This window comes from Coregonus lavaretus (assembly GCF_964263955.1).
Source record: "Coregonus lavaretus genome assembly, contig: HAP1_SCAFFOLD_1291, whole genome shotgun sequence".
Taxonomy (NCBI): Eukaryota; Metazoa; Chordata; class Actinopteri; order Salmoniformes; family Salmonidae; genus Coregonus; species Coregonus lavaretus.
Genome location: NW_028158025.1, coordinates 76023 through 89886, shown reverse-complemented (window position 1 = coordinate 89886; position 13864 = coordinate 76023). Strand labels below are relative to the sequence as shown.

Genomic DNA, 13864 nt, shown 5'->3' with positions numbered 1-13864 from the left:
GCTTAATTTAAACAAGTAAGTGTATTATAAGGCATTATAAAGGTCATTAAAATAATTATACCTATGTACTTCATAGAAACTGTTATCCTTTATATATTCTAACAACTCACATTTTAAGATTCATTATTTCATTTGTTCCATGTTAAGGACTGTAACCTAGGAACAAAACTATTTGTCTCCCTCTTCCTGTTGCATACAGTTCCTCTCTCTCTTCCTCCATTCCTCTAACCCCTCCCTCCCTCCTTTTAACCCCACCCCTCTGGCAGAACCAGGAAGTCCCTCCCCTCCACAAACTCTCTTCTGAGGAAACGAAACTGATCTGATTCTCTGTGTCGTCTGTCTGTGTGAGAGTGAACAACCGTCCAAATGGCTCAGCAGGGAGTTTTGCTGGACCAGGACCAGTTCTGTTGTTCTGTCTGTCTGGATCTACTGAAGGAGCCGGTCACTATCCCCTGTGGACACAGTTACTGTAGAAGCTGTATTGAGGGCTGCTGGGATCAGGATGTTCTGAAAGGGGTCTATAGCTGTCCTCAGTGCAGACAGACCTTCACTCCAAGGCCTAATCTGACGAAAAGTAACATATTGGCTGAGGTGGTGGAGAAACTGAAGGAGACAGGACTCCAGGCTACTCCCCCTCCTGCTCTGTGCTATGCTGGACCTGGAGATGTGGCGTGTGATGTCTGCACTGGGACCAGAAAGCAGAAAGCCCTCATGTCCTGTCTGGTGTGTCTGGCCTCTTACTGTGAGATTCACCTCCAATCTCACAATGAATCTCCTGCTTTGAAGAAGCACAACTGGTCAAAGCCACCGCACAACTACAGGAGAAGATCTGCTCTCATCATGACAAACTGCTGGAGGTTTACTGTCGTACCGATCAGCAGTGTATCTGTTATCTGTGTACAATGGATGAACATAAAGGCCATGATACAGTGTCAGCTGCAGCAGAGAGGACTGAAAAACAGGTAAGACCAGAACTACTTGTTGGTGACTGATAAACAAAGAATTAAAGATACAGTAGGAACTAAGGTTGTTTGAATATGAGATCATTCAAATTATCCACGGCCATCCAAATCCATCCAAATTATCCATCGATCCACGGCAGAACAAATATGAACACAAACCTTTATTATATAGATATGTTAACCCAGATTCTCCAAATGTATCACCATTTTCTAAAGTCAAACACCATTATCAAACATCATTATAATTCGTTATCAAACACCATTATCATTCGTTATCAAACACCATTATCATTCGTTATCAAACACCCAATCAGCTCCCCTGTTTTGTGCACTGTTAAAACTATAATCTTTCACATAACAATATAATAATATAATTTCACACAGACACTTCCTCAACATATTAATCCCTAAGTCCCATTACTATACTATTGATCTACTAGACAAATAAAGCTTGATAGCTCATTGAAGAGTGATTCTCCACAGAGGCAGCTGGGGATGAGTCAGCAGAAAGTCCAGCAGAGATTACAGGAGAGAGAGAAGGACCTGAAGGAGCTCCAACAGGCTGTGGAGTCTCTCAAGGTGAGTATTGTTGACCAGAGGAGACACACCATTTCACTTCTCTCCTCCAGTCAGAGAGAGAGAGATGCCCCCATCCAATCCCACTGGCTCCACTGTTGGGAACAGGCTGTCTGGACCCCTTTCAGAGAATAGACTGCTTAATGTAACCGGCGGGATATGAACCCGGGTCTACTGAGGAGAGAAACCAACATCTTGACCGTTACACCAAGAGGTCATTCCCCATTAGGCTTTCACTGATTTTGATGTCGCAAGAGGGGTTACCTCATCACATAACCTTGAGTAACCATGAAAGACTCAAGTCCCCTATACATTAAAATGGAGCTCTCTCTCAATTTAATTCAAAGGGCTTTATTGGCATGGGAAACATATATGTTTACATTGCGAAAGCAAGTGAAATAGATAATAAACAATCAGATATTAAAAGTAAACATTACACTCACAAAAGTTTCAAAGGAATAAAAACTTTCAAATGTTATAATTCAAGTGCAAACAGAGTGAGCCATTCGCCAGACTGAGTTCTGGAGGTGAAATGGAAATGAATGAGGGAGAGTTAAGTGAGGTAGATGGTGTGGTGAAGAGCTCAGAACCAGAGCCTGGCATCAATGGACATGATAAAGAAGAATATGGTGCAGTAGGAGTTACAGTGTTGGAGAAAGTGGATCCATTCCTTTTGGCAGATCCATTTGTGGTTTCAGGGTGGGTGGGAAAGGAGTTGGGTGCAGTTGAATAAGTGAAGGTAACCTGTAGTGGACTTGGGATATTTGTTTGTGTTTCTTCTGACCAGAGGGAGTGGGCGCTCCGTGTCACGCAACTTGGGTCAAGATCTGTTTCTTGCTTTGCTCTTAGGAACAGGGCACCATTGAAAGGAGTGATTTCTGGGGTAGCGTTAAGTGTGGAGGTGGAGCAATTAAAGTTGAAGATTCCTGGTGTTTGTGATTCCCGCCGTTTGGTGGGACGCAGACCCGGTGGTGAGCGTGGTGAAACAGAGGAGTCAGTCCTTTTGAGTTTTGAGTCTTTACCAGAGAAAGTCATGTTATGATATATCAGTTATCTTGATTCAAGCTTTTGTGGCAAATCCATAAATTCAGGTGCAACGTTTATGGTCATTTCGCAGCAGTTTGTGGGAGGGAAATTCCAAGATGTTTTATGTGTGCGGAAGAGAATGGGATAAAGGATTGTTCTGGTGAATAAAGTGTATGTCAACTGTTGGGATACCCATGTTGCTGGGGATCGGAAGTGTCCGGTGCGAGAGAGGCAGGTTGAGGTGCCTAGAGTCAGAGTAGTGCAGAAGGTGTCGTATGCTGAGGCAGTGAAGAAAGTAGAGGAGGATGGGTCAAGGGTGAGAGATCCTGAGAGGATCCCTGTGAGTAGTAGATCTGTGCCAGCACAGAGGGATAGGCCAACGAGTGATATATGCTTTAGGAAAGTTAGCTTCTTAGAGTTCATAGCAATGGTTATCAACTGTACCGCAGAAATGGAACGTAAATCACAGAAAATAGATGTTGTGGTGGCAGCTGCAGAGAAGTATTTGGGCATACAAGATTAGACTTCAGAAGATTTACAGGGTGTGTTGAGTGGTGGTGTCCCGTCCTCCCAGGCCGTTGGCATGGTGCAGGAGCAGATAGGGTCAAAGTAGTGGAATGGGGTAGTGGGTATTTGATGAGTGTAGGGTTAGTTGGAAGGGTGTTTTTTGTATTATTATAATTTCCCCTTTTCCCATTTTGTATCACAAAGTATAATGGATTTATATTATAGTCCAGTTGGGGGCGGTAATACAACATATTGGATGCCAACCGCCGTTAAACTCCAAAGAAGAAGAACCATTATATTATGGCTATGTACAGTGTTGTAACGATGTCTCTGTCTCTCTCATTCATTAACTTTCGCGGTAGTTGGTTGTGTGGGTCTCTGGTTATGAATAGGGTGCTGACAGACAATTGTTGATGGATATTTATAGAGCTCTGATCAGGACGCCAACTGATTACGGGTGTATAGTTTATCGAACAAGGCAAAACTTGGCTTCAGAAGCTAGACAGAATCCAGTATATAGCTTTAAGGATATATATTGGTGCATTTAAATCAACATCTGTATGTGCTTTACTGGTGGAGGCAGGTGAGATGCCTTTGTATGTACGGCGTAAAAAATTGTCATTATCTTATTGGGTTGAAAGGCTGTGAGGTTGAGCATCCCACTGCTACTGTTCTAGAGGACTGTTGGGAATATACTAGTAGACAAGGCAGTGGTTTTGGTTGGACAGTTGGAAAGCTTGCTGATGAGAGTGGTTTGAGGGAGTTGGAGGTTGGCCCTTCTGTGGTGATAGGGGATGTTCCTCCATGGTTACTCCCAGACCCTGCTGTTGATCTAACATTGGTAGGGAAAAGGAAAGATTGGTCAGAAGTCAGTGATATAGAGAAACTGGTTGACAATTACATTGTTAGAGGTTTTTATGCTTTTTTAATGCTTTTCACAGACGGATCCAAGGACCCAGATAGTGGGCTCACAGGAGCAGGCGTTTACGTTCCTGAATTTGATGTGCAGATATGTAGAAGACTAACAGATGAACTGTCAGTATACTCAGTTGAACTGTTGGCGATAATTGTTGCCCTCCAGTGGGTGGAGGACGTACAACCTGTTAGAATTATAGTATGGTCAGATTCTCTGTCTGTATTGAATAGTTTATCATCTGGTAAATCTAATAGGAGTGACCTGCTATTGGAGGTATTAATGTTATTATGGAGAATTGAGAGAATGGGATTAGTAGTGAGATTCTGCTGGGTCCCAGCACATTCGGGTGTGGAAGGGAATGAAATTGTAGACCAGTTAGCTAAAAGAGCTTTGAAACGAGATATAATTGATATTAATGTTCCACTGGGTAGAGGTGAGACCAAATGTAAGATCAGAGCCATTTTGATAGATGTGTGGCAGAAGAGATGGTACTCTGAGCACAAGGGCCGGCATTTATATGAATAGTTGACAGTTTTACAGAAAGGTTGATGGACCAAGATTCAAAAGTCAGATTAGGAAGGAAGATGTGGTGTTTACTTGATTGCGCTTAGGAAATTGTACATTGATCTCGTCATTACATCTGGTTGGCAAGCATGGGAATGGTTTGTGTCTGGAAGGTACGGTCGATGAAACGGTGGAGCATGTGTTGTTATATTGTTGTTAGTATGTTGAAGAGAGGGAAAGATTGAAGTGTAGGGTCATTGAGGTTGGACGGGGTTGGGGGGTTTGGAAGGGATTTTGGGGATGGGGGAGGGTCTATTAGAAGTTAGTAGGGCTCTTCTTTATTTTCTCAGAAGTACTGAGTTAGGTAGGAGGATTTAGAAATGTTGGAAACCGTGATTGACCACACACTCCAGCACAGTAGGTGGCGGCATGCACCTTTAACGTTGGTTTGTGGACCGCCATTATATCATAGAAGAAGAAGTTGGTTGCGTGAGAGATTTGTGGTTCGTGAGGAGGGCTACTATTCTTTTTTCTTTTGGTTCTTGCGTATTTTCTGAATTTATTTTCTCATGGTGCAGGGTTTGTTTATTGGTTTCCACTGTATATCGTTTAGAGTTGAGGGGGGAGTAGGGGTAGTTTGTTAGGGCGGCGTGATGGCCTCAACCGAGTGGAGAAGAAACGCTGTCGCTTCGGGTGCGTTCCGGAGAAAGGTAGGGAGGAAGTTTTGCTCATGGTCGGCGAACAGGTTGGAGCGGAACATCTGCATCCAGAATGAACAAGGCGGTGGTCGTGTTAATGAAAAAGTTTTGTCTTGTTGTGAGTGGGATTTTTGTGAGGGGTGTGTTGGTGCAGATTTCGCCTCTTTCGACAAGAGTTGTGGTGGCTAATCTGCCTCCGTTTATTACGTACGAACAGACCGCAAGTAGTTGGTTAGTTTTGGTAAATTTGCAAGTGGTTTTCGTGTGCTCTCGGCTGGGTGCCAAGCGGAATCCGTTAAACATGTCTCTTTTCGCAGACAAGTGTTTGTTTCTTAACAAACCTCAAGGTTACACAGGGGAGGGGTGGAACACAGGGTTTGCTAGCACAGATAGTTTTCGGTGTTTCTAGTGTGGGGATCATCAGTTATAGGCTACAAGCAGCAATATGATTGATAGGTAGGACAGGTATTGAACCCAAATAATCCCTACTCAGATGCGCTAACCTCAACCCTAGTAAACATGCATTATAAAAACCTTCTATATAAAATTATCTCATATTGAGAGTAAATAGCCTCTGAATAGAAAAGAAAAAACACTGCATCTTCCAGCCCACCAATAAATTACATAATGCAAACGTCGCGGTTAGCATATTTACCTCAACATGCCCCTCCCTTGCGTGAGAAGGCAGAGTGCTCGATGCTGGTTGATGAATTTGACAATTAATGTACTAGGAAAATACGTTTTTGTCGACCAGAGGTGACTGAATTAATGTTCAGGCGTATTGATAATCATTATAGTAATGAAGTATAATTTCAAAACATGACCATAAAAACAGGTAATAATAAACATGAATCATCATTATATTACTTCACAGTAATGTGTTTTCAGTCTTTCCTCTTGCGTTAGCAGTGTGGAAAAAGACAGTAAAAAGCTCAGGCAGGAGGAGTTTTCCTGTGAGGGGGAGTGGTGGTGTATCCAGGGAGAGAACTAAACTAATCTTCTGAAATGTCATTCATGGTCTTATGCTGCCATCTATTGGAATTATTAAGCAACTGCAGTAGTACTGAATAAAGTGTTTTTCCTTACTAATCCGTAGTAAAATAGTGATTACTCAGAATTGCAAAATAAATGGCAGGGGTACCAGGAGGGAGGAGAGAACATTTTTTACATTTTAGTCATTTAGCAGATGCTCTTATCCAGAGGGACTTACAGTTAGTGAGTGCATACATTTTCATACTGTCCCACCATGGGAAACGAACCCACAACCCTGGTGTTGCAAGCGCCATGCTCTACCAACTGAGCTACACGGTAGTAGTGCATGGCCAAGTGGTGGTGCGCAGGCCGTGGAGAAAGCGGTGGTGGGGAGGGTTGCAGCTGGGCTACATGAGCTGAGGCAGGTTTCTGTAGTAACAGAGACTCCGGTGGGCGAAGGCTTGGTGGGCTCATCCCAGGAAATATTGCCTGTCATTGGGGAAGAGGCTCTGATCAGGGGGGAAGTGCAGGGGGGCAGAGACTGGGGAGGAGGAGGACGGTACCGTGCCAATGGAGGAGGAGGAAGAGGGGGGAGGTGAGTCTGCGGGAGCGGAGGACAAGGCGTCTCGTTTTCAGACGGCTCATTGGATCCAGAGCTGACAGCCAGTCAGGCTGAGGGCCCAGTATATACGCTGAGAGAACTTTCTAGGTTCCTGATGGAGACTAAAGGGGAAAAAGAAGGTTCTGCTGGAGTCTTATTTGATTGATCCTGGAAGGTTTGTAAGGTCAGTACAACACGTGATGAAGAATGAGGGGTTTAGTGTCCTCTCACCCAGGAAGCGGTATAGGCTGAGAAAATGGGTCATGGGTTCTTAAGGGCATGTCTTCAGAATCTGCTTAAATGGATGTTTTTTTCTGGCATGGTGGCTTGATGGGCTTCTCTACTGGTTTCTGATTGTGGTGATTTCCCTCCCACCTCTTATGGAGATTTCACGGTTAGACTTCCTTAACATGAACGCCGGCAAAGACTGGGGGAATATGTAAACCAAAAACAATTAAATGCCATGGCAGAAATCTTAGTGCAGGGGTAGCAAAAGAGTTGTGTAAGGGTAGGTTGTTAGTGTTTAGAGCCCAAATAATGACCTTGTCTTTGCTTTCATAAATGTGTCTGCACCTGGTCCTCTGTAGCTCAGCTGGTAGAGCACGGCGCTTGTAACGCCAGGGTAGTGGGTTCGATCCCCGGGACCACCCATACACACAAAAAAATATATATATATATATGCACGCATGACTGTAAGTCGCTTTGGATAAAAGCGTCTGCAAAATGGCACATTATATTATATTATAGTACAGGGCTCAGTTCTCTGTTTCACCAGAGGGGTTGGAAAAACCAAGAAAATCCCTTGTTTTACGTTTGTCTGATGGGCGGGTAACTTCTGTTGTGGGGGAGATGAGGAAGCCTGATGGGCGGGTAACTTCTGTTGTGGGGAGATGAGGGAGCCTGATGGGTGGGTAACTTCTGTTGTGGGGAGATGAGGGAGCCTGATGGGCGGGTAACTTCTGTTGTGGGGAGATGAGGGAGCCTGATGGGTGGGTAACTTCTGTTGTGGGGAGATGAGGGAGCCTGATGGGTGGGTAACTTCTGTTGTGGGGAGATGAGGGAGCCTGATGGGTGGGTAACTTCTGTTGTGAGGAGATGAGGCTGTGGAGTTGTACTCTGATTTATAGAGGGCAGAGCTCTGTGGTCCTCTGTAGCTCAATTGGTAGAGCATGGCGCTTGTAATGCCAGGGTAGTGGGTTCGATCCCCGGGACCACCCATATGTAAAAATGTATGCACATGACTGTAAGTCGCTTTGGATAAAAGCGTCTGCTAAACGGCATATTATTATTATTATTATTATTATCCTGGGTTTTCTCAGGTTCTGCTCACATACCTTTCCAAACTCTCTCTGTCAAAGATAAATCAAATAGACATTTCCCTGGCCTTTCACAAACTCTCAGCTGCTGTCTCTCAGACGGTCTGCCTGTGGATTTTTATAAAAAGTTCTGGCGAATTATTGGACAGAACGTGTGTTGCGTGAGTGCGTCGGGGTGGGGGAGCTGTCGCTAAGCTGTAGACGGGAGGCTTTGACTCTCCTGCCCAAAATAGGGATTTGAGCGACATAAAGAACTCGAGGCCTGTGGCATTGCTCTGTTTGGAATATAAGGTCTTTGCCAAGGTCCTCGCTAACAGACTGAAGTCCCACCTGGACTCTATTGTACAGAAGGACCAAACGTACTGTGTACCAGGACGCTCAAACACAGACAATCTGTTCATAATCAGGAGAAAGCCTTTGATAGGGTGGACCATGAATATCTGTTCAATGTGTTGTTTTGGTTGTGGGGAGAATTTTGTGGCCTGTGTTCAAATGCTGTACGCTGGGGCTTCATGTATGGTCAAGGTGTGGGGAGGGCTCAGTAGGCCAGTCTGGGTAGGGAGGGGCATTCACCAGGGATGCCCTCTGTCAGGGCAGCTATACACTCTTGTTATTGAGCCCTTTCTGGGCCTGCTACGCAGGAGGCTACAGGGAGTGTGGGAGCCAGGCATAGGGTTGGGGACAGGCATAGCAGTGTCAGCATACGCTGATGACGTCTGTGTTGGTTAGGGATGAGCAGAACCTACAGGCCCTGGAGAATAGTTTGAGGGTGTACGAGGGGGCGTCTTCTGCTTAGGTAAACTGGGGCAAGAGTGAGGCTCTGTTATGTGGGGCATGGAGGGACAGGGCACCTCCGCAGCTTCCAGGGGGGTTGCAGTGGGGCTGTGAGTGGCTCAAGTTGCTTGGGGTGTATCTGGGCTCGGAGGGTTGGGATAGGAAGAACTGGGAAGGAGTGTCACAAGCGGTGGTGTCGAGGCTGACGAAGTGGAGGTGGCTCATCTCCCAAGTGGCATACAGAGGGACGGTGCTGATCATCAACAACTTGGTGGCATCCTCTCTATGGCTTAAATTGGCCATTCTCAACGCCCCCGGTGGTCTGCTTGTGGACCTGCAGCGCAAGTTAGTAAACATTTTATGGTCAGGGTGGCAGCGTTCTGACTCCCTCAGTGTCAAGGTTAGACACATCAGGAGCTTAGCGGGAGTGAAGGGGCATCAGTGGCAGGGGGTTGTGGGGGCTGAGAGCATGGCAGGGTATAGGTGGAGGGTGCTCTATAAGCTCCCAGTGCTGGAAAGGTCAGGGGTCCTCCAGTGGAGGGTATTACATGGAGCCCTGGACACCAATAGCTGGTTGGCTCGGGTTGACCTGGGAGTTGGGGAGGGGTGTCCGTTTTCTGCAATGACAGACTGTTCATCATGTTTTTTCTGTGTTGCCAGGGTAATGCCATTACTGTTGACGCCTTAGGGTTGAGTTTCAGTTGTACAAAATGATCAACAGTGTGGAGATGTTTCAGGAGGTATGGGGGCTCAGGGGGGCTGTCTGTACGGCTGGAGAGGAGGGGTTGGATGGACGGTTGGAATGTGGTGCTGGTTGGTGTATTGTACTGTGGTGTTGGGTACTGGATAATGTGATTGTGTGGAGGTTGTGGTGGCACGCAATGTGCTTGTGGGGGTGTTAGTGTAATGAGGATGGCTCATTAAAGTAAGACAAGTCAGTCTCTCTCTCTCTCTCTCTCTCTCTCTTAACAGCGCTCTGCACAGGCAGCAGTGGAGGACAGTGATAAGATCTTTACCGAGCTGATCCGCTCCATTGAGAGAAGGCGCTCTGAGGTGAAGGAGCTGATCAGAGCCCAAGAGAAGGCTCAAGTGAGTCAAGCTGAAGGACTCCTGGAGCAACTGGAGCAGGAGATAGCTGAGCTGAGGAAGAGAAGCACTGAGCTGGAGCAGCTCTCACACACAGAGGATCACATCCATTTCCTCCAGGTAACTCAACTGCCTTGATACATGTGATATGAAATTAACTTAATGTGAAACTCTCAATCATTTGGTTCTGCTCTCTCTCCCTCTCTCTCTCTCTCCAGAGTTATCAGTCTCTCTCCAGTACCAGTGTATCTTCAGACTTACCCAGCATCGTTGTCCGTCCTCTTCAGTACTTTGGAGATGTGAGTAAGACTGTGTCTGAACTGAGAGAGAAACTAGAAGACGTCCTTAAAGGAGAATGGACCAAGATCTCCACTACAGGTGTGTTGAAAATAATAAGAACATCAACTTTAGACCATTGAAAGTTCCCTACTAGTCATATACATGTGGAATATGGTATGATGATAACATTCCCTCTCTCTGTGAATGTGTTTGTGTGTCTGTAGTGAATATAGTGGATGTTGTACTGCCTCCAGAGCCCAAGACCAGAGAACAGTTCTTACAATGTGAGTCTCTTTATTCTGAAGTAACCAACAGTCTCTTTTTACTGACACTCCAAACAATCCCTCTAGAAATATATAGCAATAGTAGATCTAATCAAAGACTGGGTATCTATCTGACTCCTCATATTTCTCTGATTTGATCTCTGCTGTGCTCTAATCAAAGACAGGGTAGATACAGTATCTGACTTCACTTATTGTTCTAACTTCCCTCATTGGTCTCTGCTCCGCTCTTCTCCCAGATTCCTGTCAGCTCACACTGGACCCAAACACAGCACACACACTCCTCTCTCTGTCTGAAGGGAACAGAAAGGTGACCTATACAGGCCAAGTCCAACGATATCCTGATCATCCAGACAGATTCAAAAACCACTACCAGGTTCTGTGTAGAGAGGGTCTGTCTGGACGCTGTTACTGGGAGGTGGAGTGGAGTGGGGGGGGTGTTTATACAGCAGTCTCATATAAAGACATCAGCAGAACAAAGACAGATGGTGTATTTGGAGACAATGACAAGTGCTGGAATTTAGTGTGTTATAATGGTGGTTATTGGTTCATACACAATAATTTTGGGACTAAAGTATCAGGCCCTCAGTCCTCCAGAGTAGGAGTGGACCTGGATCACAAGGCAGGTACTCTGTCCTTCTACAGTGTCTCTGACTCAATGACCCTCCTCCACAGAGTCCAGACCACATTCACTCAGCCACTCTATCCTGGGTTTTGGCTCTATAATGGTACTGCTGAGCTGGTTAAACTGTAGTAGGGTCCACATAGATACTAGTCATGCTGGTGTAGTCTATAGCTGAGCTGGTTAAACTGTAGTAGGGTCCACATAGATACTAGTCATGCTGGTGTAGTCTATAGCTGAGCTGGTTAAACTTTAGTAGGGTCCACATAGATACTAGTCATGCTGGTATAGTCTATAGCTGAGCTGGTTAAACTGTAGTAGGGTCCACATAGATACTAGTCATGCTGGTGTAGTCTATAGCTGAGCTGGTTAAACTGTAGTAGGGTCCACATAGATACTAGTCATGCTGGTGTAGTCTATAGCTGAGCTGGTTAAACTGTAGTAGGGTCCACATAGATACTAGTCATGCTGGTGTAGTCTATAGCTGAGCTGGTTAAACTGTAGTAGGGTCCACATAGATACTAGTCATGCTGGTGTAGTCTATAGCTGAGCTGGTTAAACTGTAGTAGGGTCCACATAGATACTAGTCATGCTGGTGTAGTCTATAGCTGAGCTGGTTAAACTGTAGTAGGGTCCACATAGATACTAGTCATGCTGATGGTGATGGTCCCCAAATGTGATGATTCATTCTGCTCTGTTTTTATGTACAATGATTTGATTGATTTGATCTTCAGAAGATGTTATGAATTACAATTCAATGCATTCATATTATTTGTAAGTGCAACGTTTTAATCTTATACATTTACATTAATCATGATGTATGCTGTTAATGTATGTTGGTTGTCATTCAGAACCATTGAAATGTTTTCTCAATTGGTTCTCTGTCTCAATGTAATTTTCCTCAGTATCATGGAACAGGTAGTGTTACTTACTTGCTAATTGAACTATATGGGCCGGTTTCCCGGACACAGATGAAGCCTAGTCCTAGACTAAAAAGCATGTTCAATGGAGATGTCCGGGAAACCGGCCCTAAGTTTGGCATCTTTTATTCTCCCATACTGCTCAGTCAAGCTATTAATCAAACAATAAATACAGCAGATATCTTGACTTGCCACTCAGTATATCAGTAATGTTCAGAATTGTACTTTAATATCATTGGAGATTGATGGTCTTTTTAATCCACTACCCAGAGTCAGGAACAGATGAAGTTAGGTCTGCTACTGTTCAGTTATTGAATATGATTCATGGTGATGGGAAATAAAAAATCCATCTAGTAGTAGTTTTCCTTTGCTATTTATTCCAAAGTGTGTCTTTAACTTGTAAATGGATTGTGTTGAAGCTGGCATGTGGTGTGGATGATAGAATAGAGTGAATAGAGGAGAGAAGAGAGGAGGAGAGGAGAACATCATATAGAAGACAGATAAGATAGAGAGACAATTCATACCCAGGGGAGTTACTGACTCTGGCCCAAATGACACCCTGTTCCCTACGTAGTGCACTAGGCTACTTCTGACCAGATCTAAAGTAGTCTTCTAGATTTTACATGTTTTCTCCCTGTTGTTAGAAAATGACAATATGGTAATGACTTTAGTGGTTTCCTCCCCCTTTGTTTTTATTGGTTGTGTGTTATGTGTGTTGTTGTGTTAGGTTTTCCCCCTGTGTTCCTAATGGAAAATCCACTAACATTGAATCACAAACAAATTATATTCCAGTTGTGTTTAGACAACTTCATGGCTGACATCCCCCAGTTCTGTTAAGACCCATTGAACTGGGTCACATTCTAAATGGTCACTTGTATTGATAGTCCATACTGGGCCTAACTGGGGTTAACCATACTGGAGGGTTTCTTTCTGCACACATATTCCCTCATCTCCAGAACTTTACCTGATGTCCTCTCTCTCTCTCTCTCTCTCTCTCTCTCTCTCTCTCTCTCTCTCTCTCTCTCTCTCTCTCTCTCTCTCTCTCTCTCTCTCTGTCTCTCTGTCTCTCTGTCTCTCTGTCTCTCTCTCTCTGTCTCTCTGTCTCTCTGTCTCTCTGTCTCTCTGTCTCTCTCTCTCTCTCTCTCTCTCTCTCTCTCTCTCTCTCTCTCTCTCTCTCTCTCTCTCTCTCTCTCTTCCCCATCAAACCGTATAGAAAGCAGACAACCTCAATATGGTTTCATTCCTGTAGTTATCAGGACACATGGGGTGTGGAACTATTATCTCCTTTCTAAGTGTGAACTTGTCCACTTCCCTTCATGGATTTAAAAGGAAATGACTGGTATATGTAAACTCCCTCTACCCCATGCCAACACCAATCCAATGCTTTTACATTTGAGAGGAGTAGTGAAGGAATGCTACACTTCAGGAGGAAGGAGAGATTATTGGGACACACCCATGGAGTGATGATAGAGGGATGTGAAAGAGGAGAGAGGTAATGGTTGGCTTGACTTATTTATTCTCTCATTAGACTTATTCTGTTTCAATAACATAACTGCATAACACAAAATAAGTAAATTTAAGGAAGTATCCATGTATCATAGATTTTATAATCACTTTTGTACTATTTTCACAAGTATGTGGTAGAATTTCACAACTCTTAATACAAAACTCAAAACAGATCATCAAAAAGGCTGTTTTTTCAAAACTTTAAGCACATTTTCAATTGACTAAGTACAACACACAAATGAAGTATCCTTGTATTATATCTTAATATGTGAAATGCTCACTTCCTCCCATAAGTCATTAGTAGTTGATGTAGGGTTT

General features: G+C 44.4%; 1 pseudogene across 1 annotated transcript; it reads left to right on the top strand.

Annotated features, from left to right (window-relative positions):
* Positions 1-325: 325 nt before the first annotated feature.
* On the top strand, positions 326-11497 carry LOC311124522 (tripartite motif-containing protein 16-like; annotated as a pseudogene). The gene is made up of 6 exons (XR_014615164.1): positions 326-962; positions 1446-1541; positions 9825-10058; positions 10157-10316; positions 10442-10501; positions 10738-11497. The product of XR_014615164.1 is annotated as a tripartite motif-containing protein 16-like (transcript).
* Positions 11498-13864: the final 2367 nt, after the last annotated feature.